General features: G+C 39.7%; 1 protein-coding gene across 3 annotated transcripts in view; it reads right to left on the bottom strand.

The window, feature by feature from the left end:
• ppp1r16b (protein phosphatase 1 regulatory subunit 16B) overlaps positions 1–26175 on the bottom strand; it is a 160700-nt gene that overhangs the window by 108444 nt on the left and 26081 nt on the right. Inside the window, exon 1 of one of the 3 annotated variants that reach the window (XM_062978853.1) lies at positions 8545–8702. The exons of the other annotated variants lie outside the window; for them this stretch is intronic. The gene's annotated coding sequence lies outside the window, so the exon portion shown is untranslated. Of the gene's footprint in view, positions 1–8544; positions 8703–26175 lie in introns of those variants that run through there. 3 annotated transcript variants of the gene reach the window in all.

Below are 26175 nucleotides of genomic sequence, written 5' to 3'. Positions count from 1 at the left end.
TTACACCTACACAATTCACTTCAACAGGAACACTCTTCAGGGGACATACACACTGTCTTGCACAAAAGGGACCCTGTCAATCCTCAAAGGAAACAGGTCTTGGTAGTAGGTGACTCCCTCCTTAGAGGAACGGAAGCCATCATTTCCAGACCGGATGGGATGGCTCGAGAAACATGCTGCCTCCCGGGGGCAAAAATACACCATATCACTCAGAGGCTCAGCAGGCTCCTAAAGTCCCATCACCCTCCCCACCTTATGTTGATTCATGTAGGTACCAATGACACCGCTAGGCATACTTTTCAAAAGATCACAAATGATTTTCGAGCCCTCGGAGGTAAGCTAAAACTGTGTAATGTACAGGTGATCTTTTCATCCCTCCTCCCCGTTGTAGGACACGGCTCTACAAGGGCCGGAAAAATAGTACAGGTCAATAACTGGCTCAGAAAATGGTGTCAAGAGGAGCATTTTGGCTTCCTTGACCATGGTCTACTCTTCCAGGAGGATGGCCTACTGGCAAGTGATGGGGTGCATCTCACACAAGTAGGAAAACATCTTTTTGCACACAGACTCACAAACTTCATCAGGCGCACTTTAAACTAGATTCACTGGGGGAGGGGAACAACAGCCTGGCAAACACTATATTACCCACGACCACAGGGAACTGCCAAAAGGCTAAATGGAGGGCTGCACAAACACAGCAAGGACCAATTACCGAGAGCACAATAATCCCAAATAAACAGCTCAAGGGGAGGTCACAGGGGCTTACATGTCTTTACACTAATGCACAGAGCATGGGAAATAAGCAAGAAGAACTCCAGCTTTTAGCACAGCACCACACGTACGACGTCATAGGCATCACTGAAACCTGGTGGGATGACTCCCATCACTGGAATGTAGCCATTGAGGGCTATAACCTCTTTCACAGAAATAGAACAAAGGGGAGAGGAGGGGGAGTAGCTTTATATGTCAAAAACAGTTATGTTGCAGAAGAAATGCAGGACTGTAATCTGGGAAACCAGCTTGAAAGCATCTGGATAAGAATCAAGGGAACCAGGACTCAAAAAGATCTCGTCGTGGGTGTCTACTACAGACCTCCGAACCAGGATATAGAAGTTGATGAAGCCTTTTGTCAACAGCTGACCAAACAGGCACAAAGAAGAGATGTAGTAGTCATGGGCGACTTCAACTATCCTGATATCTGCTGGAAAACAAACTCGGCCAAGAGCACTAAGTCCAACAAATTCCTCACTTGCCTTGCAGACAATTTTATGGTCCAGAGGGTAGAGGAGGCAAAAAGGGGATCAGCAACTCTTGATCTAATCTTAACAAATGTGGAAGACCTGATCAATACAGTAGAAGTTGTCGGATCCTTAGGGGCAAGTGACCATGTGCTCCTGCAGTTTGTGATACAATGGAAGGCTGAAACTAAGACAAGTCAAACACGCATTCTGGACTTTAAGAGAGCTGACTTCCAAAAAATGAAGGGAATACTTAGCAGCATTCCATGGACGCCAATATTAAAAGACAAGGGAGTTAACGATGGATGGGAGTTTTTTAAAAGTGAAATACTCAAGGCGCAAATGCAAACAGTGTCAACAAAGAGAAAAAATATGGCACATGCGAAGAAGCCAGAATGGATGTCCAAAGAACTTCTAACTGAGCTAAAACTCAAAAGTGACATGCACAAGAAGTGGAAAAGGGGAGAAATCACCAAAGAAGAATTCAAACGTACAGCCAACTCCTGTAGGGAAAAGGTTCGCAAGGCTAAAGCGCAAAATGAGCTCAGGCTTGCCAGGGACATAAAAAACAACTAAAAAGGCTTTTTTGCTTACGTTGGTAGAAAAAGGAAAAAAAGGAGGCGATAGGGCCTCTGCAAGGAGAAGATGGTGTGATGGCGACAGGGGACAGGGAAAAGGCAGAACTGCTTAATGCCTTCTTTGCCTCGGTCTTCTCACAAAAAGAAAGCCATCTTCAACCTCAGCAACATGAAATGGACGAAGGATTTGGAGAAATCCAACCCCAAATAGGGAAACAAGTTGTCCAGGAACACCTGGCCACTCAAAACGAATTCAAGTCGCCAGGGCCAGATCAACTACATCCAAGAGTACTGAAGGAACTAGCGGAAGTTATTTCAGAACCACTGGCGATCATATTTGATAGTTCTTGGAGAACAGGAGAAGTCCCAGCAGATTGGAGGAGGGCGAATGTGGTCCCTATCTTCAAGAAGGGAAAAAAGAACGACCCAAACAATTACCGTCCGGTCAGCCTCACGTCGATACCAGGCAAGATTCTGGAAAAGATCATTAAGGAAGTGGTCTGCAAACACTTAGAAACAGATGCAGTCATTGCTAATAGTCAACACGGATTTACCAAAAACAAGTCATGCCAGACTAATCCGATCTCTTTTTTCGACAGAGTTACGAGTTGGGTCGATACAGGGAATGCCGTGGACGTAGCATACTTGGATTTCAGTAAGGCCTTTGACAAAGTCCCCCACGACCTTCTGGCAAACAAACAGTAAAATGTGGGCTATACAAAACTACAGTTAGGTGGATCTGTAATTGGCTAAGCGAACGAACCCAAAGGGTGCTCACCAATGCGTCGTCTTCATCTTGGAAAGAAGTCATGAGTGGAGTGCCGCAGGGCTCCGTCCTGGGCCCAGTTCTGTTCAACATCTTTATTAATGACTTAGACGAAGGGTTAGAAGGCACGATCATCAAGTTTGCAGACGACACCAAACTGGGAGGGATAGCCAACACTCCAGAAGAAAGGAGCAGAATTCAAAACGATCTTGACAGACTAGAGAGATGGGCCAAAACTAACAAAATGAAGTTCAACAGGGACAAATGCAAGATACTTCACTTCGGCAGAAAAAATGGAATGCAAAGATACAGAATGGGGGACACCTGGCTTGACAGCAGTACATGTGAAAAAGACCTTGGGGTCCTTGTGGACAACAAGTTAAACATGAGCCAGCAATGTGATGCGGCTGCTAAGAAAGCCAACGGGATTCTGGCCTGCATCAATAGGGGTATAGCGTCTAGATCCAGGGAAGTTATGCTCCCCCTCTATTCTGCCTTGGTCAGACCACACCTGGAATACTGCGTCCAATTCTGGGCACCACAGTTGAAGGGAGATGTTGACAAGCTGGAAAGCGTCCAGAGGAGGGCAACTAAAATTATCAAAGGTCTGGAGAACAAGCCCTATGAGGACAGGCTTAAAGAACTAGGCATGTTTAGCCTGCAGAAGAGAAGGCTGAGAGGAGACATGATAGCCATGTACAAATATGTGAGGGGAAGTCATGGGGAGGAGGGAGCAAGCTTGTTTTCTGCTGCTCTGCAGACTAGGACACGGAACAATGGCTTCAAACTACAGGAAAGGAGATTCCACCTGAACATCAGGAAGAACTTCCTCACAGTGAGGGCTGTTCGGCAGTGGAACTCTCTCCTCCGGACTGTGGTGGAGGCTCCTTCTTTGGAGGCTTTTAAACAGAGGCTGGATGGCCATCTGTCGGGGGTGCTATGAATGCGATTTCCTGCTTCTTGGCAGGGGGTTGGACTGGATGGCCCATGAGGTCTCTTCCAACTCTACTATTCTATGATTCTATGATTCTATGGAAACCCATTGAGTGGTCTTGGGGAAATAATACTCTCAGCCCCAAAGGAAGGAAATGGTAAATCTCCTCTGAGCAAGGAACCTTATAACAGGGTTACCACATGTCAGAAATAATTTAAATGCACATAACAACAAACACAGACCAACACTGCTTTCACTTAGATTTTGCCATGCTATGCCTGTGACAGCGCGAGTGGCACCATCTATATGTCAAAGTATAAGTTTCAAGATTTGAATTGTTGTATCATGCCTGATTTTGCCCTTACCCTGTAAATGTAGTTGGATTGGTTATTTATATCTGTCAATCAATGTTGTTTGTACCTGTTATATTGCTCACTCAGCAAAACTGTTTGGCTCCACCTCTTCCTGGAGTAGGACTGTGTTTCCTCCTTTTCATTCCACCAGCAAGCTCTCTATCGGATGGACGTGAGAGAGAGACTTGGCACTAAAAGCCCTTCAAAAGTTACCTCTCAGCACCAATTCTGAGGTTCTTACCCTTGGGACTCACACTTCATGTTCAGGGCCAACCTGAACAACGTTGAGGAGTCTCAAGCGCCTTCACATCAGTCCTTTGGCAACAGAGGAAGACTCTTGTCTTCAGATATAGGTCATTGGACTGAGGCTGAGTTTGCTCCAGCATTCACAGCCAGAGAAAGAGGGATCTGGACAAGCTTCATGGACTTAAACAATCAAAGACTGTAATGTATATTTTCTTTTACCCCCTTTGTGAAGAATAAACCCAGTTTTTGAGTTAACTATAGTGTTTTGGTCCATGGGAGTTCCAGTTTCCCTAAAGGAGGGCAAGAAGCAATCCCCTGGGGAAAGATGTCACGTCCATGCCTCTTTCACTAAGAGTACAGCCCCAGGCGCGACGGCACAATGCCATTTCTCCACAATTTATTTGTACCCCATCAAATTATTTCCTGAGCAAACTTTCCATAGCTATCTCATTTCAGTGAGGTGTCCACAGCTGCCACTGGACTTTCTGCTCACCCACAAATAGGTAGGAGATTCTCAATTTAATTCTTCCTCTAGGCCACTGCTTCTTAAACTGTGGGTCCCAAACCCAAATGGGATCCCCTTAGCTCAATGTTGGGGTTCCCAACAATCTGGCAACAGTAGTTACCTAGCTGCCAAAGTGGTTCTTTTAAACATTTATATGAATCTGAGGAGCCCTCGATGGCACAGTGGGTTAAACTGCTGAGTTGTTGAACTTGCTGACCAAAAGGGAAGAGGTTCAAATGCGGGGAGCGGGGTGAGCTCCCACTGTTAGCCCCAGCTTCTACCAACCTAACAGTTCAAAAACATGCAAGTGTGAGTAGATCAATAGGTGCTGCTCCAGAGGGAAGTTAATGGCGCTGGCTCTTTGGCTTAGAAATGGAAATAAGCACGAACCCCCAGAGTTAGACAGGAGTAGACTTAATGTCAAGGGAAAAGCTTTACCTTTACTATGAATCTATTATGCAGTGTTTATAGTGCAGAAAATACTTCAGCTGTACATCATAACAGCCTATTTAGCAAACCTTCCAAATGCTGATTTATTATCAGGAATTTTTTTAGTTTTTGTGCCTATTTTATATACCTATATACCCTTGTAAGATAAAAAAAATTCAGGCCAAAAGTGGCCCTGAGTGGAAAAGTTTAAGAATCCCTACTCTAGGGTTTTGCCTTTCTGCCTGATCAATGCAACATCAGCCATTTATTCCTCCTCTCATATGAGTGCAACCTCTTAAATGTATAAGAATAGACAATGGAATACGTGAATATGTACCTTGTTTTCCCGAAAATAAGACAGTGTCTTATATTAATTTTTGCTCCCAAAGATGCACTAGGTCTTATTTTCAGGGGATGTCTTATTTTTCGATGAAGAATTCACATTTATAGTTGAACAAAAAAATGAACCTTTATTATATACTGTACAGTAGTTTTCATCACAAACCAGCATGACCAGACAAACTGTGGATCTTATCAGGAATTTCTTGTTACTACCATTATTTTACTGTACAACCATCTATAATATGTACATTTACCAATCCTTCATGTTCTGGTGTTCTGTTCAGCAGGCATGCTTCCAAACAAAAACTTTGCTAAGTCTTACTTTCAGGGGAGGCCTTATATTTAACAATTCAGCAAAACCTCTACTAGGTCTTATTTTCCGGGGATGTCTTATTTTCGGGGAAACAGGGTATACATCTGCAGGAAAATGCAATAGAAAAATGGCACCATCCTCACCTTCCCGTCCTAATTCTAGTTCAAGAGATGGAACCAAAGAAAAAAGGTAAGGAAAATGAGGGTTATTTTTTAAAATGTCAATTAAAATTTATTACCATTGTAGTCATTCTAATCAATTATTTATACAGCACCATCAATTTAATGGTGTGGCAAAAATTTATAACATACTCATTTTTGCCAGAGGCATCCAATCTAATAAGAATCAATAAATGAATAATACACAGTGTTATTTTTTCCCAAGTTATAACCCCATAGGCAATGAAAAGATCTGGGACTGTTCCAAGGAGGACTGAATGTCATGTGCCACAAGGGCTAGAATTGTGAGTAGGTTGCATTTTAAGACCTGTGGAGAGATCCCTGGGATAAAAAGAAACCAGCAGGAAGATTTAAAGAGCAGGCTTTCCTTTAAGTGTGACATGAAAATAGTTGGCCAGCTGCTAAAGCCTGAAGGATGTTAGATTGCTGAAGGGTGCCTTGGAGGCAGGTTGCCTCTTGAAATGTGGATGTGAGAGCAAAGTCTTAAATCACTTGTAAGCTGTTATTAAATTAATCTTCTAGCGTGCAACTACACTGCAGAATTAATGCAGTTTGACACCTTTAGATGCAAAAGCTCAATGCTATGGAATCAAGGGAGCTGTAGTTTGGCAAGGAACCAACATTATTTGGCAGAGTAATCTGAAGACCTTGTAAAACTGAAACTTCCATGTTTTCATGGCATTGAGCTATGGCAGTTTAAGTGGTGTCAAACTGCATGAATTCAACAGGCAACTGCACCCCTAGAGCTTGTCTATATGGAACTAACAGAAAGAACCGCCCATGTGTATCCAAGCTATTAAATCACACCGAGACCTTTAAATAGAACATGACTTTTAGGATTAAAGAACAAAACCCTTTCAAATCTTCTTCTCATGCATGGAAGAAAACACTACTGCATATTTTGTTTGCAGTTCTCAAAGAGCTCTGTTTCAATAGAATAATTGAAAGAAAAAGTGGTTTTTAAGGGTTTCCAATCACATGGTGAGAGGCCAAACGTGTTTTCGTGTGCTTGTTCAATTCTGACCTTCAGATATACCTGTGAGGGTTGAAATTGGGTAATTGTTATAGTTGTATAGCTTGAGGCCTATGTATGGTATAAGTGCTTTTTTTCCTTTTAAATTGCTATCTTCTTATGTGTAACTTTAATTGGCTTTATATTGCAAATATTTTTATTCCATAGCAATGTTCATTTTTTCACACTGGTATTGTACTGGTATTATTTTAAATTGCAAGGTACCTTAAATTCCAATTTTGGAAGAAAGGAGAGAAATAACATTATCATATACCCAGTGCCCCAGAAATTCTTTTGAATGTAGCATATGTAGGATCCAAACACTTTTAGCCCCGTTTTCCATTCATGTGAAACCCATTACCTCTGGAGGGAAATTAATATGATATTTTGACAGATTTTTTTAATGCAAGGAATATATTTAAGGGTGCCAGATTCTCCTGCCACATTTTCCATTCCCTACCATCAATATGGTGTTGATAAAGGTGACCTGCCTTACACTGGAGCTGTAGAGCAACCTACTTCAACTGTGTCTGTCTTCCACGCATGTTAGATTATAGCTCCCACTACTTTAACCAGCATGCCTCATGACTATTCTGGCTAAGATAAAAGCCACTGTACTCCAACATACCTGAAAGCCACCAACTTGGAAAAAAACAATGGAAAAATGTTGTCAATTTAATATATAAGAAGTGTGCTGATACCCTATTAACTAATCAAAGTCCTTCACTTACAACTTCACAAGAGTCTTTGGCAGCATCGTAAGACACTTTTTCTCCAGTTGAGCCACGGAGCCCAACTCCACCCATCAGATAACGTAGGCTCACTTTTGGTGGGACTCCAGGGCTCAGCTTCGTCACAAACATCCTATGACGCTGCGCCCAGAACAGGGGAGGCTTCCTGTGTTCTATTGAAAATGCAGTGAGGGGGAAGCCAGGATTGCACCGCTGCACCTCCAATTCACCATGGAGCAGTGCTTCTCAACCTGGGGTCCCCAGATGTTTTGGCCTTCAATTCCCAAAAACCTTAACAGCTGTAAACTGGATGGGATTTCTGGGAGTTGTAGACCAAAAACTTCCGGGGACTCCAGGTTGAGAACCACTGCCATGGAGGCTGGAGAATCACCCTGCATATTGGGCAGGGAAAGGGGGGAGGGAGAGAGAGAGAGGAAGGGAGGGAGGAGGCAGGTGCCAAGCACTCCATCATGCATGTAGCACACTCACCCAGATATTCATCCAAACCAGCAATTGTTCCTTGGGACACAGAGGTTGCAAGAATGTATTTGTTCAAGCATGAAGAAACAACCACCAGCATTGACCAGAGATAGGTTTATGGCTTCTGAAAAGACACATTGCCACGAAGAACAGTGATGAAGGGAGGCCTGAGGGTGGTGTATAAGCGGCTAATCTGCATGCAAATTCAGAGAGAAGGGCAACCGACCAGTTTCTTCTGACTTTGGTGTAACTTATTAATTAGTACATGACACAGTTCAGAAACCCCATGCAGATTTCAGCTCAGCCGTGCAAGCTGCCCATTTTCAAATGACCCAGTTTCCTCCACAGGATCTTTTTTTATTAAAAAAAATCGTTTGTTGGTTCCGCTTTTTTGCACAAGCCAGTCAGTCTAATTATAGCACCGCCGTAGCCTCTTACCTGTACAGCGGCAGCAGCCACTGCCATTCACAGAAGAGTGCATCTGCATTCTCTCTCTCTCTCCCTCTCTCTAAGGAGAGAGCTGGTGTTCTCTAAAAGCCCAGATCCGTTTCCATGAGCTCAGCACTTCCGCTTCTTAAGATGTGCTCAGAACATCCTGCAAGCCATGAACCACAACCAGAAGTGTGGAACATGCAGCAGCTGAATTTTGAGAAAAAGAGAGGGGGGGGCATTTTATGTCAGCTGGGGGGAGGGTCCATCCCTAAATCAGAAACTGGCATACAAAATACGTTTTTTAGAAAGGAGAACGCAGGTGTTTACAATTTTCCTTAATTAACTAGAGTTCAACACAAGCTTCCCGCTGACATGTGAGTGAACCTTGTTATTATCCCCAATTCTCTGAGGTGCAAACAGGCCACTTGACATTTTATTTTGAACTTAGTGTACCATTCCTCTGGCTTGATAAGTAGTTGCATGCTACACATCACCAATAATTTCAAGGGACTATATTAATGGACTTTGAGATACAAACATGTACTTCTTTCCAGTGCACTGATTTCTGTTAGGTTTGTCAAAAGTCATAGTGAACTTTTTGCAAGAATTAGGACAGGCTTCCCATTCTTAATAAATGCAAAGTGTGGTAATACCAGAACAAAATAAAATAAAAAGGGAAATATTCTACCTTCATGATTTTATATAGTAAAAATATATATGGGTGAAAGTTGATATAACTCAAGAGCAGACAGGTTTTGTGCCTTTTTAGGGGTCGATGAAATTCCAAGGTCTTGTTACAGAGCGAGACTACTCTTACAGTGTGCTACTCTATAAAAACCACATCATATGTTTTGAAGTCCTCTAACAACAAAAACAGGCCGGCTGGTTCAATTTAAAACTGCAATAACTACTTAAGGACACATATGACCAATTGCCGCTCCACCCTCATGGGTATAAGGTAGCATCATATCGCACTGTGTCACAAGCAAAAAAAAAAAAAAAAGCTATTGCGTTTTGGCACAGACCAGGGACAAGGTATATGGGTGTCACTCTACCTGACTTGCAATCTTCACTAAGAAAATCTACCAACTTGAAGAAAGCACACTTGCAATCCTATATCCTCTGATGCAATCCTACACTTCTTCACCCATGAGTGATTCCTGCTGTACTCAGTAAGACTTACTTCAGAACAGACACATCTAGGATTACTCTGTAAGACTGTTACCCTATACACACTTAGGCAAAAGAACATTTTTCTGGACATTGTTGGATTTTCTTCTGAGTTGAAATGTTTAGGATTATCCTTTCTATAAGGAGCAGCTCCATTTTTAAAAATCTAGTGAAAGTCCACATTTCCAATGTTCCCTTAAATAATTATGAGGCCACACACATTCCTTCCCGATGAAATATATTTACATTCTCTATCCAACCATCAATACAGACATAAAACTATAAAAAGGTAAAGGAGTGTGGAGAAAAATTAAAAAGCTAAAAGTGTATAGGGGAAGGAGGAGAAAGAGCAAGAACAACAGCAGTTGTTTGGCAGCAGTTCATACCATAAACTTAAATTGGTTTTATATTACTTTAATAAAAAGAATCACAGGACTCGGGAGTATGGCACGCTATCTTGTTACCAGATCCTAGAATGATTAGTTAACAATGACTTGTATTCTCTTGGTAGTCTCACTTATAGCAGACACACACTGAATTATCTGAATGTTCAGTCAACACTTCTACAACTCTCATTCATTAAGGAGACCTCCAGCAGTTGGAGCTAACAGTAGGATTCAGGCAAATGTCTTCCTAGTATCATAGTACCTTCTGAAGATATAGAAAGGAATGTAGTAATTTCTACTTATGAATATACTCAAAGCTCAGTAAGAAAATGGGATATTTTCAACATAGGACTACACATGTTCATTCCTAGGCACTGTGCTTTTAACAGCAGCTCTCAGAAAATTACATCTCCAAAAATCCCGATTGTTCAAAAGACTGATTTTGCCAAAGTCTGATTTCAAAGGCATTAAAAGCAACAAACCTGCTAAGGCTATAGGTTTGTGGCTGACTGATAGCTGGATGACAGACTACAGAAACTTCCAATGCAGTTGTTCCCAGTGAAACTCTCAGAAGTTTCACTGTTGGCCAAGCTGGCTGGGGCTTTTGGGAACTGAAACACATAACACTTGGAGGACCAAAGTTTGGGAACCACAACTATAATGCATATTGGTTTTTATTTCTGTCATGGGAAATGGGTATCATATAGATGTAAACAAAAAGATACTATGCTTTGAAACAACAAAAATACAGTTGCAATGCAGCCACTGAGAAACAGAAATGTATCAGCCTGCTTTACCCAGAATTTGTAAAATGTGTATTATTTATCCATAAGCTGACTTTGACTTATGGTGATTCTATGTTTGAAAAGCCTCAAAGAGCCTTGGTTATCAGGTTGCTCTAATCAAAGCTGTGGTTTCCTTGATTGAATCAATCCACCTGTACTGTGGTTTCCCTCTTTTTCTGCTGCCTTCCATTTAACCAAATGTATCTCATGATATAACCAAAGTATGACTGCCTTAATAAAGTTGTCTTGGTTTATAGTAGGAGCCCCCGGAGGTGAGTGGGTTAAACCACTGAGCTGCTGAATTTGCTGACCAAAAGGTCGGTGGTTAGAATCCAGGGAGTTCCCCGCAGGAAAATAATGGTGCTCCATGCAGTCATGTTGGCCACATGACCATGGAGGTGTCTGCAGACAACGCCGGCTCTTTGGCTTAGAAATGGAGATGGGCATCAACCTGTAGAGTCAGACACAACTAGACTTAATGTTAGGGGAAAACCTTTACCTTTACTGGTTTATAGTGAAAGTTCAGACTTGATTTGTTCTAGGAGCTATTCATTCGTCTTTCCAGCAGTCCTTGGAGCCCATGGTTCCTCAGCACCACATTTCAAATGAGTTGATCTGGTGTTTTGTTTGCTTTCTTTAAAAAGATAGCCCTACTGAAAAGGGAACTTAATGAGTTCTAGGCGTGCTTGGTATATGCAAGTGGTCTTCAAATGCTGGGCATTAGCCATAAAGTAAATAAAATAAAATAAATAACAATGGCAGTACTGTCAAAAACCCTTAATTTTATCAACTCAAAGTATTACAATGGAAGGAACAATTCTGGTGAAAAGATTGAGCTTTTTGTTAATCTTTGTTATCTAATAGCAAGCATGGATGGTTGAGTGGATTAGTAATTTACAGTGAAGAACAGCAGCCCCGAAATAAGTATACTATTTCTAGACTCTTTCCTAGTTAATGTAAAGGATTTTTCCTCATTCTGACAGATTGAAACATCTCTCCCAAGACTCAGTGACTGACAATAGCAGCTTTAAGCTGAATCATCCTTCTATTTTAGTTCCACTCTTTTGCCTGTGTCCACCCCCCACCCCCTAAATGTCTCTGAAATTGAATTCAAATACTGATGTTTTGATTGAAAATTTACATAAGCGACTTCCCTACCTTTTATACAGCATGTATTGCAAAATTGGAATTAGATACCTCAAACATAGAGAAAATGGCCTGTATTGGTGTTTACAGGTCAGTTTGCTAAAATCCTTGCTATAATTCAATAGGAAAGTGAGGAAGGGGGGGGAGAGAAAACGGGCCAGTTCAAGTCCCTATCAGCTTAAAGAAAATGTCCCAGAGGTGGAAATTAATAGCTGGAGTGGGTACCTGCCATTCAGTTACCAAAAAGCAAAACACTCCCTCCCCTGTGCTCCGTAAAAAAGTGTATGGAAGGAATAGTGAGGGAAAGGATCTGATGATTTTCCCTTTTCTAAGCTCCCAGTACTTTATTAGCACATTTTACTGCAATAAAATATTCAGGTCAGGACTGACAGTCAGCTCCAAATTTTTCTATCACACATTAGAAAAGCTTAGAGGACAGCAAAGATATGGGGATATTTGTTTTCCTCTTCTCACTCCTGAAGTAGAACACCACTAGTAGAAAACTGGATACTCTTATTGCAGGTGATATTTTGACTCTTTAAAATTAGTAGTAGGGATGAGAAAAATAATTGCAATTGCTCTCAAATTTTTAATTCACTCCATGTCCATAGGTGGGTGGAAATGTGTAGATGCATTTTCCCAATGGTAGTATATTGTTATGAGCTTTTCCTGTTGCAGTACAATATATTTTAGAGTGGTTTGGTCTTGAATGGGCAATTATGACCCATAAACTTTACAAAAGGCTGATCCCAGAATAAATACAACCTAACTGGTTTATTGACTTTGAGGGGGAAAAAAGAGATAAAGTATTTCCTATAGGTGGCTGTAGGAGTGTGTATAGATGGACCTGCATGATTACTTAAATATATATGGTTTAACACAACTTCTACATATATGGAATCTCTTTGGTGATGTGTATGACAAGACTACAAAATATTTCACCTTCCAGGTGTTCTTGGACTGCAACTGCCAACGCAGGGCTATAGAGGAAAATGTTGGGAGGTGCCATCCGAAAACATCTGGAGGTTTATACAATTCTCATCCTGGACTATGCAGACAACCAAGGGAGCCACTTCTAAACATGCCAATATGTGAATAGGTCTCATTTTTGCACATCTATATCCCAAGCATATGTGATCGCTTAGATCACTGATTCCCAAACTCTGGTCCTCCACGTGTTTAGAAGTTTAACTCCCAGCAGCAGCCTCAGCTCCTTTGGCCAATGGTCAGAGATCCTAGGAGTTGAAGTCCTTGAGGACCAGAGTTTGGGAATCAATAGATTAGATTGACTTGAATTTCAAAGGCTGGATCTACACTGTCATATAATGCAGTTTGGAACTGCACTATTTAGCCAGTGCGCAGACCCATATATTGCAGTTTAATGAACTACATTATATAAATCTACACTGATCATATAATGCAGTTCCAAATTGCATTATATAGCAGTGTAGATCCAGCCAAAGATGCAGGTTCGAATCTTCCCTCAGCTATGAAAATCGTAATGTGATCACAGTATCCTCTTACCTCACGGGTGTTCTTGTGAGGCTAAAAACAGGAGAGAGGGGTGACTCGCTTGCCAACATAATCACACTGGATGAAAAATGGAATATAAATGTAAAAATAAATAAGTAACAAAAATAATAAACAAAAAATGCAAAGAAGTCAGCTGCTGAGAGGATCTTAAAAACAAACACATGTAGTATAGAACTGAGGATGCTGCAAGGATCACACTGCTTCTTCTCACCCTCCTCCCCCCCCCCCCCAGGTATCTTCATTAAAAGGTATCTCCTAATGTCTCTGAGACTTGACAGACCAAGACCAATGTTCAAATCTTCACTCAGACATGGAAACTCATGGGGTAACCTAGGCAAGCCATACACTCAGACCTCTCAGAACAAACCTTCCCAAGAAAATCCTGTGATAGGTTCTGCTTAGTGTAGTCAAAAGTCAGAAACGACTTGAAGGAATATAACAGTAACAAAATGTCTTTCAAGGTTGCCCCACTGCATTGCTGAGCCCCAGTGTAAGACTTGCTGGCATTCTGCCATTTCCCATCACGGGCAGAACCTTTGATAAAATGGTATGCAATACTTACAAGCAGGTGTTTTGGAACCAGTCTTTCCTGCCTTAAGCAATGGAAATCATAGTCATGGTAATCCCTGGGTTTAGTAATTGGCATGCTCTTAACAGCTCATGCCAAATACCAAAGGCAAGTGTCCAAAGGCTATTAACACCTGTTTTAAGCTTCCATGTGGCTGTCAAGATTTTTTTTAATGGTTTTGGGTGTCCCTTCCAACTTTTAGTTTGAAGGCAGGTTCACAATCTGATTTTAAAATACAGTATGTTAAAACATAAATCACTTAAAGGACCGGAGGGAAGCTATCTGCCCAAACCTATAAAGAAACCCACATGCCATTGCCCAGCTAATGGTTATGATTTATGAGAACCATTTATTAAATAGAATAGATGGTATATACTCCTGGCTTGGCATCCTTCCTTGCACCACAGAAGAGGGGAACACCCAGCTGGCGGACATATCCTGGTCCACCGGGATCCAAGATATGGCTTGAGCAGGTTCAAAAATAGGCTTTCTCCAAAAAGCCTTGCCTTCTACAAAGGGAGGCAGTGGAAGAGACAGCTAGGGACCTCTGTGGCTGGAAAGATGGAAAGAACTAATTGAATTATTTTCCCTCACCTCCCCTGTGTCATGAAGGCAAGGACAGCAAAGCAGATTCATCGGGCTTTTCTGGGCCTTCCTGGAGTTCAGGATTTCCTAGGTTCTGAAAACACTGCCTTTCCTCCTACCACTGCCTTCCTGGGAGGAGTGTAAAGGCAGTTTTCTGAAATTAAAAATATCTGTCCACTAGCTCTACATCCATGGATTCCACCATCCTTAGTTTGAAAATAAAATCCAAAGACCAAACTTCAATTTTGCCATTTTATATAAGGGATACCATTTTACTATGTGATTGTATATAATGGGCCACTGGTATCCAGTGGCAGCCCATGAACCAAATCCCAGCAGGTACCAAAGGCCCACTGTAAAGGCGCCAGATGCAATTACAGCTGGAGTGCAAGTAGCAGTAGGACTCTGCCATTGGTCTCCTACTTCTTCTATACCAGAACCATGTACTACTCCAAGAATATCTAAATTACATGTTCACAAAGGTTCACAAAGTAGTCTTACTTCTTGCATGAGATTGTGTGTTAACTGTCCTCAAGCTGACTTCAACTTATGGCCAACCTCTGAATGAGAGACTTCCAAGTCATCCTATCTGCAACATCCTATCTGCAACTCAGGACTTTCAAACTCAAAGCTGTGGCTTCTTTGATCCTATTCATCGGAAATGCGGTTTTCTTCTTTTTCTACTACAGTAGAGTCTCGTTTATCCAACCTTCACTTATCCAACGTTCTGTATTATCCAATGCAGTCTGCCTCCCACTCATATCCACAACTTTCTCTAGGCGGGCCAACATGCCCAACAGCAACACAAGTGCAGCACACTCCCAAACAAGTGGCAGACTTGTTGTAAAACATGATATTTTGGTATTTAATTTGTAAAACCTTAACTTAATTTGATGTTTAATAGGCTTTTCCTTAACCCCTTATTTTCCAAGATTTTTGTTTATCCAACGTTCTGCAGGCCCATTTATGTTGGATAAGCGAGAGTCTACTGTATTTAAATCAAAAACATACAACTGTAGATTAAAACAATCTACTTTTCCAACAGATTAATCTACAGGCATGTTCTCAATACATTTCTGAAAACATCTGTTTTCGAATTTAAATAGCATTTAGATTATGTTGCGAAAGAGTTAAATTTAGGAAACCACATTTCCTTTAAAAGATAACTCAACAGAACAGTAAATCAGTTCTCTCTGTCTTTTTCAACACTCAGCCACATTCCTAACTTTTCCTGTCCCTTTAAAGGGAAACCGATTAGACCAGAATGTATGCAGGATCAATTTTTGCTAATTCCTTGATATATATTTCAATTAGAGTAAGCAATTGCATTCCAGCTAGGAATTAATACCCTTTCTTATCCTGTGCCCACAGTCAACCTCTTAGCTTTGTTGCCCCCCCCCCCCCCCCTTTTCAGGACATATGTTAGTTGTGACAAAGTTATGAATTCTGGCTTGGATCTAATACAGAATGCAAAGTGAACATATTCTTATTGTTCTTCAGAAGGAAAATCACCTAGGCACAGTCTCAAGGCAGAGAAATGATGAGCAAGTAGGATTTTCAATTGCCAGAAACTTGTTGCTTGCAAAGCAAAAATGCTCTAAGAAAAAAAGAAAGAAAAGAAATGGCACTGTATTCCTGAATACTGAGAAACAGAACTGCTATAAAATTATGCCAATGCTCTGTAGTCATGCAATGCTCTCAGTTGAATGGTCCCTGTAGGCCCTGTAAGACTGTGTGACCCTCTTGAGGACGGTTTGGGAAATGGGCATAACTCAACACTAAAGGGGGTGGCGGCACTGCCAGTTAGCTGGGAGCAAGAACGGCAGAGCCATTACTAATAGGAAATGTCTCATATTGATGATGTGTCCTTCAATTCCATAGATCCTAGTGCTTTTTGGCAGCAAAGATGCATAATTAAGAAGAGAGCAGCATATTGCAGAGCAAGAGAGTTAAGCCAGTTGAGCAAAAGCCAAGCACTGATTTATGAGTTGTGTGTTGAGATGGAGGACGGAAGACAGATCTAAAGGCTAAAACAAACTCTGGCCTGTATAACACTCTGAATCCAGGAGATAAACACCAGTCCAGCCTTCACAAGATAAGAGCCTTTCCTGAGTATTTTAACCATCAAGAATGCACTCTTTGGATAATGTAGTAATAATCATGGCTGGATCAGTAATTGTGAAGTAGCCACATTATTGCTTTTAGTATAACGGAGAACATTTACTTTTTACTTCTAAAATATAGTTGTGGGATTCTTGCAATTTTTCTGTTTTAAAATTGTATTTTCATATTTAAAAACATACGGTAATAAAAATAATGTGATTAGGTGTTACACTTAAAGCGATGAGGGGAGAAAGCTAATACATGTCACTTTGATTAGTAACAACCCTCAATAACCTGCTTTGAAAAATAATGACTAAAAGCTATTATGTGATTTTAGCAAATGTTTAAAATTCTATTTGAGCTACAAGCCTCATCTGAGCAAAAGGTTCATAGTGTTTTCTCAGTTGCTGCTACCTTCCACCTGTCTAATATTTTTTTCCTACCAGGAATGACAATTTTCAATTATTTTGTTCTTACTTAAAAGCAAAAATAACTTGTATCATTTTGAGGAACTTTTTGAGAAAAAAAAACATTTTGCACACACATACACACACACACACACACACACAAATGTTTTTGCAAAAAGAAAAAAGAAAAAGCAACATCCATTTTTATTCCTCTTTGTTTTTTCAAAATAGTAATATTCGTTTTAAAAGGATGAGAACATTTGTGAGCATCCTTCATGCCCCTAGCCCCTACTATTTGCTCTGAGCATAATACCAAGAAGCCTAAACAGAAGCACATTTTTGGAGGAACAACTTCTGAGAGACAAACACTGGAAAAGTTCTCATCTTTGAGCTAGAATAAGAATCTTGCCACCTGATCAGTGTAACAAGCAGAAATCTGGATTAGATGGACTATCAACCCGATTCAGGAGGACTCTTCTTACTTTCTTCTTGTATTACAAAGACCATGTTGTATCTTCCAGCAAAGGAGAACATTCCGTATAATAAAACTTCACCTGACTTTCACAAATTATGTGAATTTCCCAAATTATGAACAAGATTGGTTCTAAGGTTTGTTCTTAAGTTGAATTTGTGCATAATTCAGAACAGGTTTAACTCCAGCCAAATAGTTTCAGATAGCATAGGGAATGATCTGTGCCCCTGTTAAGAAGATTTCACCTCACTTTCTGTCTCTGGCAGAGATGGATTTTGAAAAATTTGGCTCATTGTGGAAACAAGGAAGCTTCAGCAGAGACACCTTTTTCCCATGAAAACTCTTTCAGGAGTGAATTTCCCTCCCTAGGGGTAGATTTCTCTCATGTTGTCTCACCCCCGTTCTCAACGATGAGTCATTTGTAAGTCAGATGTTTATAACTCAGGGACTGTCTCTACTCAGTTTTTTAAAGTCCAGAATTTCTCTTCTTAAAATACTAGTTTTTCATGTTCTTTCTCACTAATTTTTGCCCTCTTGTTGCCTGCCACATCCCTTTGGTTACACTCTGATGTTGCTCAGTCACACACATCCTAGTTTTTATCTGTGAAACACTGGAGGGAACTGAATTTGTGTAAGAAATGGTTGATGTTCAAGAACAATTCATCTAAATTTCTGGGTTTTGTCCCAACACAGTTAGATTAACTTTCTTCCAAATAATAAAACTAACACTAGCCAAAAATTATCACTTTGATTTTTCCCGCTTATATCTGGTAGTCTGGAAACAGTGTTCTTGCCTACTTTATTTCTTCTTTCTCCTGCTACCAGAAGAGAAATGTCAAAAAGGAAAAACTGGAAAAACTGTCTTTAATTTTTAATGTGATCTATTTAAAGACATTTGTAACCATTTCTCCTCTGCCCCCAAAACCTTTCTAATTCTTCTGCAGGCAGATCTGTTGGCATTTCTACCTTACTTTTTTGAATCCTAGCGACACTTTAATCCAAATGAAGTTTAATTTTTCTGTTAATCCTTTGCATGTTACCAGTGTCTCAAGAGTCAGGAGGTTTCTGTGTTCTGTGTTGAAACCTCCTGACTCTTGACACATCCTCATTTAGAAAAAAGAAGGTGGTAGAGGCATCTGGTAACATGCAAAGGATTAAAAGAAAATATATATATTTTCATAGTCATGAGGTTTCAACACAGAAACCTCCTGGCTCTTTGTATGGATACTAAGCAGAAACCAAGGAATAAAGAAGTTAGTCATCAATTAGAAAGTGCACGTTGCCTGCAAAAATACATGCTATTATTGCCTTCCATTCAGAGGATGCTGCAATCCTGGCATATCACAGATGGAACTCTATAGGCTCGGTGTGAACTGCAATGGGTCCCCACTGGTCACAAACTTCTTCTGCTCTTATCTCACATCAGTGATCGGAGATAAAGGAATATTTCAAACTCAGGATGCTGTTGGATGGAACAGACCCTTGCTTTATGTGTCTAAAAGCAGTTGCATCAAAGCTCAATCCTGAATAGACATGCTAGAGTTGTACTATGCTTTGAATGTTTGTTGGGGGAAATACCCAGCTTGGGTCTCACATTTGGTCCTTCCTACTACTGAGTTTAAGCAATGTGTAGATAGTAAACAAGATTTTACTGTAGTAGATCCTACAGTAGCTATGTGTGCCTGCCTGCAACAGGTAACGTAAACAGCAGTTTCCTTATGGAGTGTCTATGAACAGCAAAATAGGAAAGCACAAAAGATAAACCAGCAATCCCTATGATAAAAGATATACATCTAGACATTTACAAAACAATGCCTTTATTTGACCTACTGCAAAAATAAAATATATTATGAAAGTTTTCAAAGTTTTACTGGTTTCTTCATCAGGTAAAGATGTTCGAAATCAAGAAAAGCCATTATATTGAGTCACAAGCCTAGATTTTGTCTAAGATTTTACTCTATGATCACTTAATATTGAGGGATCTCAATGAGAGCAGAAATTTGGCAACCTAAACAGAAATCATAAGAAAAGTGGGGCTGGTGAAAAAAAGAAATATGATTCCAGATACATTTTGGAAGAAACCTTCAAGGCTCAAGATGTTTGATTTACTTATCCAAGGCTTGCTTTATCCGGTTGTTCATTTAACATGTGCATATTATTCGTTTTGAAGGAAAAGTTGACTGAAACATGTTGAACTACTCTTCTTTTTTGTGATATAGAAACCTATCCCTATTTTTCCCATCATATCTTTGCATATGGAACCAACTTTTCATGTCCAGGAACACATCTGCTTCACTCACTGTGTCATATATTTATATTTTATAACATGTTTATATGAAGTGAGGTTGGACATCTTAATGTGTTCTCTAACCTTCCAGACCCCAGTATATTTTCTTCAACAAGTAAAAGTATCTCTCCTTATCTGGGCTTTTTCAAAGCAGAACTGTTCTATCCTGACCTAGCCTCATAATGCAGCCTGACACTCGACTTGTCAACAACTGGCCACAGTGCTAAGACACGTTTTCCAAAATGTAAGATGTCTCTTGCCAAGAACCTGTTATTTTGTGGAGATAATGGTGTCATCAAAAAAGGGATAATTCATCATAGAGCAAACGCCTGGGTTTAAAGGCCAAAGTGAAACATGGATCTTCTGGTTCAGGAACATATATAAAAGGAAGTTAATAAATTCCAATATATTAGCAGAGACAGGAAAAATATAATCCTTGACAGCATACTACATGCATTAATACATGAGTCTTCACAGTAGAACATGCATTAAAAACAATCTCTTCAGAGAAAGTTTTGCCTCTGAAGGAAGTGATTTTTGGTATGGAAATGTACTGCTTTCACATGTCAGTTTAACCAACCACTTAAAGATCTGTAAAAGCTTTATCATCTCATAGTCCTTTGAAGATTTAGCTATGGGAAGTAGTAATCTTGCTTATTGACTGGGCCCAGCTTTTCTTTACACATACTCCATCTCCCTAAAAGCACACAACATTGAGCTTTGCAATGTCCATCCTGTGAAGCGGCATTCCCTCAAATCAGGTTGGACATGCCTTAACATTTGCCATTCATGCTCCAAATGTCCAATTTCACCTGTTTGTTTATCACCTTCTCTCGAACTGTTTTTGCTAACAGAAAGCTGAGGGAAAAAAGTATTGGTTTGTTTTTTTAAAACACACACACACACACACACACAAACTCAATATTTTCACATAGAGACAGTCTCATTCAATAGAAGATTCTAATAACATTCTGTAGCATTCATGGGATGGGAAAACAATAGGTTTTTGTATCAGTAAGTGTGACATCAGTTCTCACCTTCAACTTACACCTATTTGCACATCAAACAACCATCTTCCCTTCTGGTAAATAATAATGACTGTTAGCTCAACAGTGGTAAAATAAATATGGGTACACATATAGCCTAAACTGATCTTTCTACTGCCCATCCTTCCAAAGCTCAGTGGGAATTTCAGTAAAATCTCTATAAAAGATTGGTTTCAGTACACATATAGAAGATATGCATAAAAAGTTAACAAACAGCTGTGACCTATTCGGAAGACTTTGGATACCATATGATTCTGGTGTCAAAGGAACACTTTAATTCTACCTTTCATTGGTCCCTAGGCAAAAGAATTATTTTTGAATAACATTTCCAGAAACCAAGTTTCTATCAAAAGTGTTTTTTTCATTAGTGTTGAATTGACATCTCATTGGTATTCAGAAAGAAAAATGTAGGATCTGTTATAGTGAATATGAATTTAATTGTTGAATGAGCCAGCAAGCAACTTTCAGGATCTTGTTCATTTGAATAGATAACTAGTGATATAGTAATACAGTAGAGTCTCACTAATCCAAGCCTCGCTTATCCAAGCCTCTGGATAATCCAAGCCATTTTTGTAGTCAATGTTTTCAATATATCGTGATATTTTGGTGCTAAATTCGTAAATACAGTAATTACAACATAACATTACTGCGTATTGAACTACTTTTTTGTCAAGTTTGTTGTACAACATGATGTTTTGGTGCTTAATTTGTAAAATCATAACCTAATTTGATGTTTAATAGGCTTTTCCTCAATCCATCCTTATAATCCAAGATATTCGCTTATCCAAGCTTCTGCCGGCCCGTTTAGCTTGGATAAGTGAGACTCTACTGTACATTCAGAAGTGCAGGCACTCATAATAAAAATTCTCATAGCCATGCTTTCAAGAAGAGTCCATAAATGCAAGCAGATGTATTGATTAATATATTACATTAATAACGATCTTTTACAGGTTAACAATGGAGAGGTTTTCCTAGGTGTTAATTCTTTAATGGAACATTTGGTACTAGTGGTAGAAATGACATGAAAAGAAAATATAGATTACATTCCCCTCTCCCCAAAACTATCCCCATACCAAAAAAGGGAAATGCTAAAGAATGCTCAAACTATTGTACAGTGGCACTTATTTTACATGCCAGTAAGGTAATGCTCAATCTCCTACAAGGTAGACTCCAGCAATACATGGAGCGAGAGTTGCCAGATGTACAAGTTGTGTTTAGAAAAGGCAGAAGAACAAGAGACCAAATTGCCAATATCTGCTGGATAATGGAGGAAGGAAGGAAGTTTCAGAAAAACATCTATTTCTGTTTTATTGTCTATTCTAAAGCTTTTGACTGTGTGGATCATAATAAATTGTGGAAAGTTCTTGGTGGCATGGGGATACCAAATCACCTTGTCTGTCTCCTGAGGAATCTGTATATTGGCTAAGTAGCAACAGTAAGAACAGTCCACAGAACAACAGACTGGTTCAAGACTGGGAATAGAGTAGGGCAGGGATGTATACTCTCACCCTACCTATTCAACTAGTATGCAGAATACATCATGTGATGTGTGAGGCTTGATGAATCCAAGGTTGGAGTTAAAACTGCTGTAAGAAACATTAACAATCTTATGCAGATGATACCACTTTGATGGCTGAAAGTGAGGAGGAGCTGAGGAGCCTTATAACCAAGGTGAAAGAAGAAAGTGCAAAAGCTGGGCTGCAGTTAAATATCAAGAAAACCAAGATGATGGCAACCAGACTGATTGATAAATGGAAAATAGAGGGAGAAAATGTGGAGTGCAGTGACAGACTTTGTATTTCTAGGTGCAAAGATTACTGAAGATGCAGACTGCAGCCAGGAAGTCAGAAGATGTTTACTTCTTAAGAGGACAGCAATGACCAACCTTGATAAAATAGTGAAGAGTACAGACATCACACTGGCAACGAAGGTCAGCATAGTTAAGCAATGGTATTCCCCATAGTAACCTATGGATGTGAGAGCTGGACCATAAGGAAGGCTGAGCGAAGATGGTGTTAGAGGAAAATTCTGAGAGTGCCTTGGACCGCAAGAAGATCCAACCAGGAAATAATGCCTAGCTGCTCACTGGAGGGAAGGATATTAGAGGCAAAGATGAAGTACTTCCACCACATAATGAGAAGACAGGAAAGCTTAGAGAAGAGAATGATGCTGGGAAAAATGGAAGGAAAAAGGAAGGGGGGTCGACCAAGGGCCAGATGGATGGATGGTATCCTGGAAGTGACTGGCTTGACCCTGAAGGAGGTGGGGGGGGGGGGGGTGACGGCCGACAGGGAACTCTGGCGTGGGCTGATCCATGAGGACATGAAGAGTCAGAAGCAACTGAACGAATAACAACAAACAACTCCCCAAATCAAGCTGTTTTTAGCCAAAACCAATAATGTGCACATATGAAATGAAACAAGCAAGTCAGGTATACCATACATAAGTAAACAAAAATGTTTGAGTCTTTCAAAGGACACTTGAAGGTTTCTTCCTAAACACATCCAGGGATTATTTCTTTGACCTGTTACTAATTTTTTTATGATTTCAATGTAGATGGTGTTGGGTTAATAATAATAATTCTTTATATTCCGCTTTTCCCCCTGAATGGGACCCAAAGTGGCTCACAACATTTTAAAAACAGTACAAACAACAAACAAGTATAACAATAAAACCATATATAAGAATGACATAAATATAAACATTCTACACTGATTTAATCAATCAAAGATCAAAAATAGTCCAAAAATTCTGAAAACCAAACTTTGTTTTTGTCCTGTGCTGAATACTGTGTTCATATGTAGGCACTGGCTGGCATGCTCTGTTATCTCTCTCTCTCTCTCTCTCTCTCTCTCTCTCTCTCTCTCTCTCTCTCTCTCTCTCTCTCTCTATATATATATATATATATATATATATATATATATATATATATATATCTGTTATATATATCTCCGTATTACTCCCCTCCGAACATCTATCCTCTAGATTACCCCTTCCAAATGTCCCTGCCCATAGTGGAGTACTCCTCTGTCCCTCTCACTCCGGGTTTTATCTCTGTGTTCAAGCGGCCTGCCCTTGCTTTATTGTTTTTTTGATTTCTTGATGTTCTGTTTATTATTATTTATTGTATTTTAAATGGTGTTATGATATGTTGTTTCTATATTTTATTATGTTGTATTGCTCTGGGCATGGCCCCATGTTAGCCGCCCCGAGTCCCCATTGGGGAGATGGTGGCGGGATATAAATAAAGTTTTATTATTATTATTATTATAGCCTCTTATCATTTCAAAGATCCTCAGATTCTCTCCAGCATTCATTTGAGCTGGTTGCCATTTTACTATACCATTGTATTTAAAGATCCTTGAGTATCCACAGATTTTGGTATCCACAGGGAATCCTGGAACCAAACCCCAAATGGATACTAAGGGTCCAATGTAAATTGTTCATATTATTATATCAAATCAAAAATATATATCTTAGTAGGAAGCACACATTCAAAGCTAAATACAGTAGAGTCTCACTTATCCAACATAAATGGGCCGGCAGAATGTTGGATAAGTGAATATGTTGGATAATAAGGAGGGATTAAGGAAAAGCCTATTAAACATCAAATTAGGTTGTGATTTTACAAATTAAGTACCAAAACATCATGTTATGCAACAAATTCGACAGAAAAGGTAGTTCATTATGCAGTAATGCTATGTAATAATTACTGGACTTACAAATTTAGCACCAAAATATTACAATGTATTGAAAACATTGACTACAAAAATGCATTGGATAATCCAGAATGTTGGATAAGCGAGTGTTGGATAAGTGAGACTCTACTGTAGACCAGTAAGATTTACAGATAATTATGGTAGATGATAAATGCAAATCTTTCCAGCCTTGAAGTACTTTGAATCTCTTTACTATAATAAAAGTACTCAGATTCCAACTACACTATCAGTGAACATCAAAAAATGCTATTTGAATACACACAAGCATTTGCAAATATCCAAGATTCACTCTCAGACGAAACAAATGTGCGGCAAACAAAGCTTCCAGACAAAAAGGAGCCTCAAACAGACACATGCACATGACATGCCTCGAGGAAGCACTGTCCATATTACATCACTAACATTTAGCTCAACTGGCCAAATTCATCCTTAAAAGGTGTAACCATGTGCACTAAACCCAAAACATCAATTTTTGGTTGAATCAAACAAACATTTAAGAAATTTTGGATATAGAAGCTAGAGAAATTTTCCACAGGTTGGCATATACAAAACATTTTACTATTATTTTTAATTAGTCATTTATGCTTTAACTGTTCTAATCGCGGTTTTTGTTACATTTAATTAATTAAACAATTTATTCTACCCTATTCTAACTTTATTCTGTTTCTATATTCTTCCCCAGTCTAATTGTATTACCATCAAATGAAGTACTTTCCAACAACCTTCTGTAAGTGGCAGTTGTTCACTACAAATTCCCTGAAGGTGCAATTAACACCCACGGTAAAGGACGAGCTGTTGAAATATCCAAATGTGACACATAGAGATGCCATAATTGTAAAAAAATGTCCATGTAGTGATATTATTAAATGTTCGAACTGTATCAGCTAATCCTTAGCACTCATTTAGCAAACAATAAATACAGGAAGCTGCTCTATACTCTTCAGACCATGAAGCCCTGTGTGATCAGCAGTGACTACCAACAACTACCCAGGTTGTAATGTATGAGCTTTACCCCCAAACCTACTTGAATATGCCCAGAGAACAAAACTGGGGCCTTCCCATTCAAAGCATGGGTAATGCCACTGAGACACTCTTTGAGCTTCCTCTAGATAAGCCTCAGGTATCAAACTGAAGTCAGCCTTTTGTTCTGTACTACAAAATAGAACACACTATGACCCGTGTAATTGTTCCAGCAGAAACTCTTAGCCTAAATACAGTTGCTAAATGTCCATTTAGAGCAGGACCAATGAATCAATGGGATTTACATAAACACAGAGCATCTGATTTAGTGGATTTAGGTTAGTTACACAGTAGTTGGTGCTGTATTTTTATTTTTATTATTATTTAAATCAAGCATTTTTTACTGCTATAGTCTTGTTTTTAATCATGTTACTGCAGTAGAGTCTTGCTTAGCCAACATAAACGGGCCG

This window comes from Anolis carolinensis, chromosome 4 (assembly GCF_035594765.1).
Source record: "Anolis carolinensis isolate JA03-04 chromosome 4, rAnoCar3.1.pri, whole genome shotgun sequence".
NCBI classification, from domain to species: Eukaryota; Metazoa; Chordata; class Lepidosauria; order Squamata; family Dactyloidae; genus Anolis; species Anolis carolinensis.
This window is presented reverse-complemented; position numbering and strand designations above follow the sequence as displayed.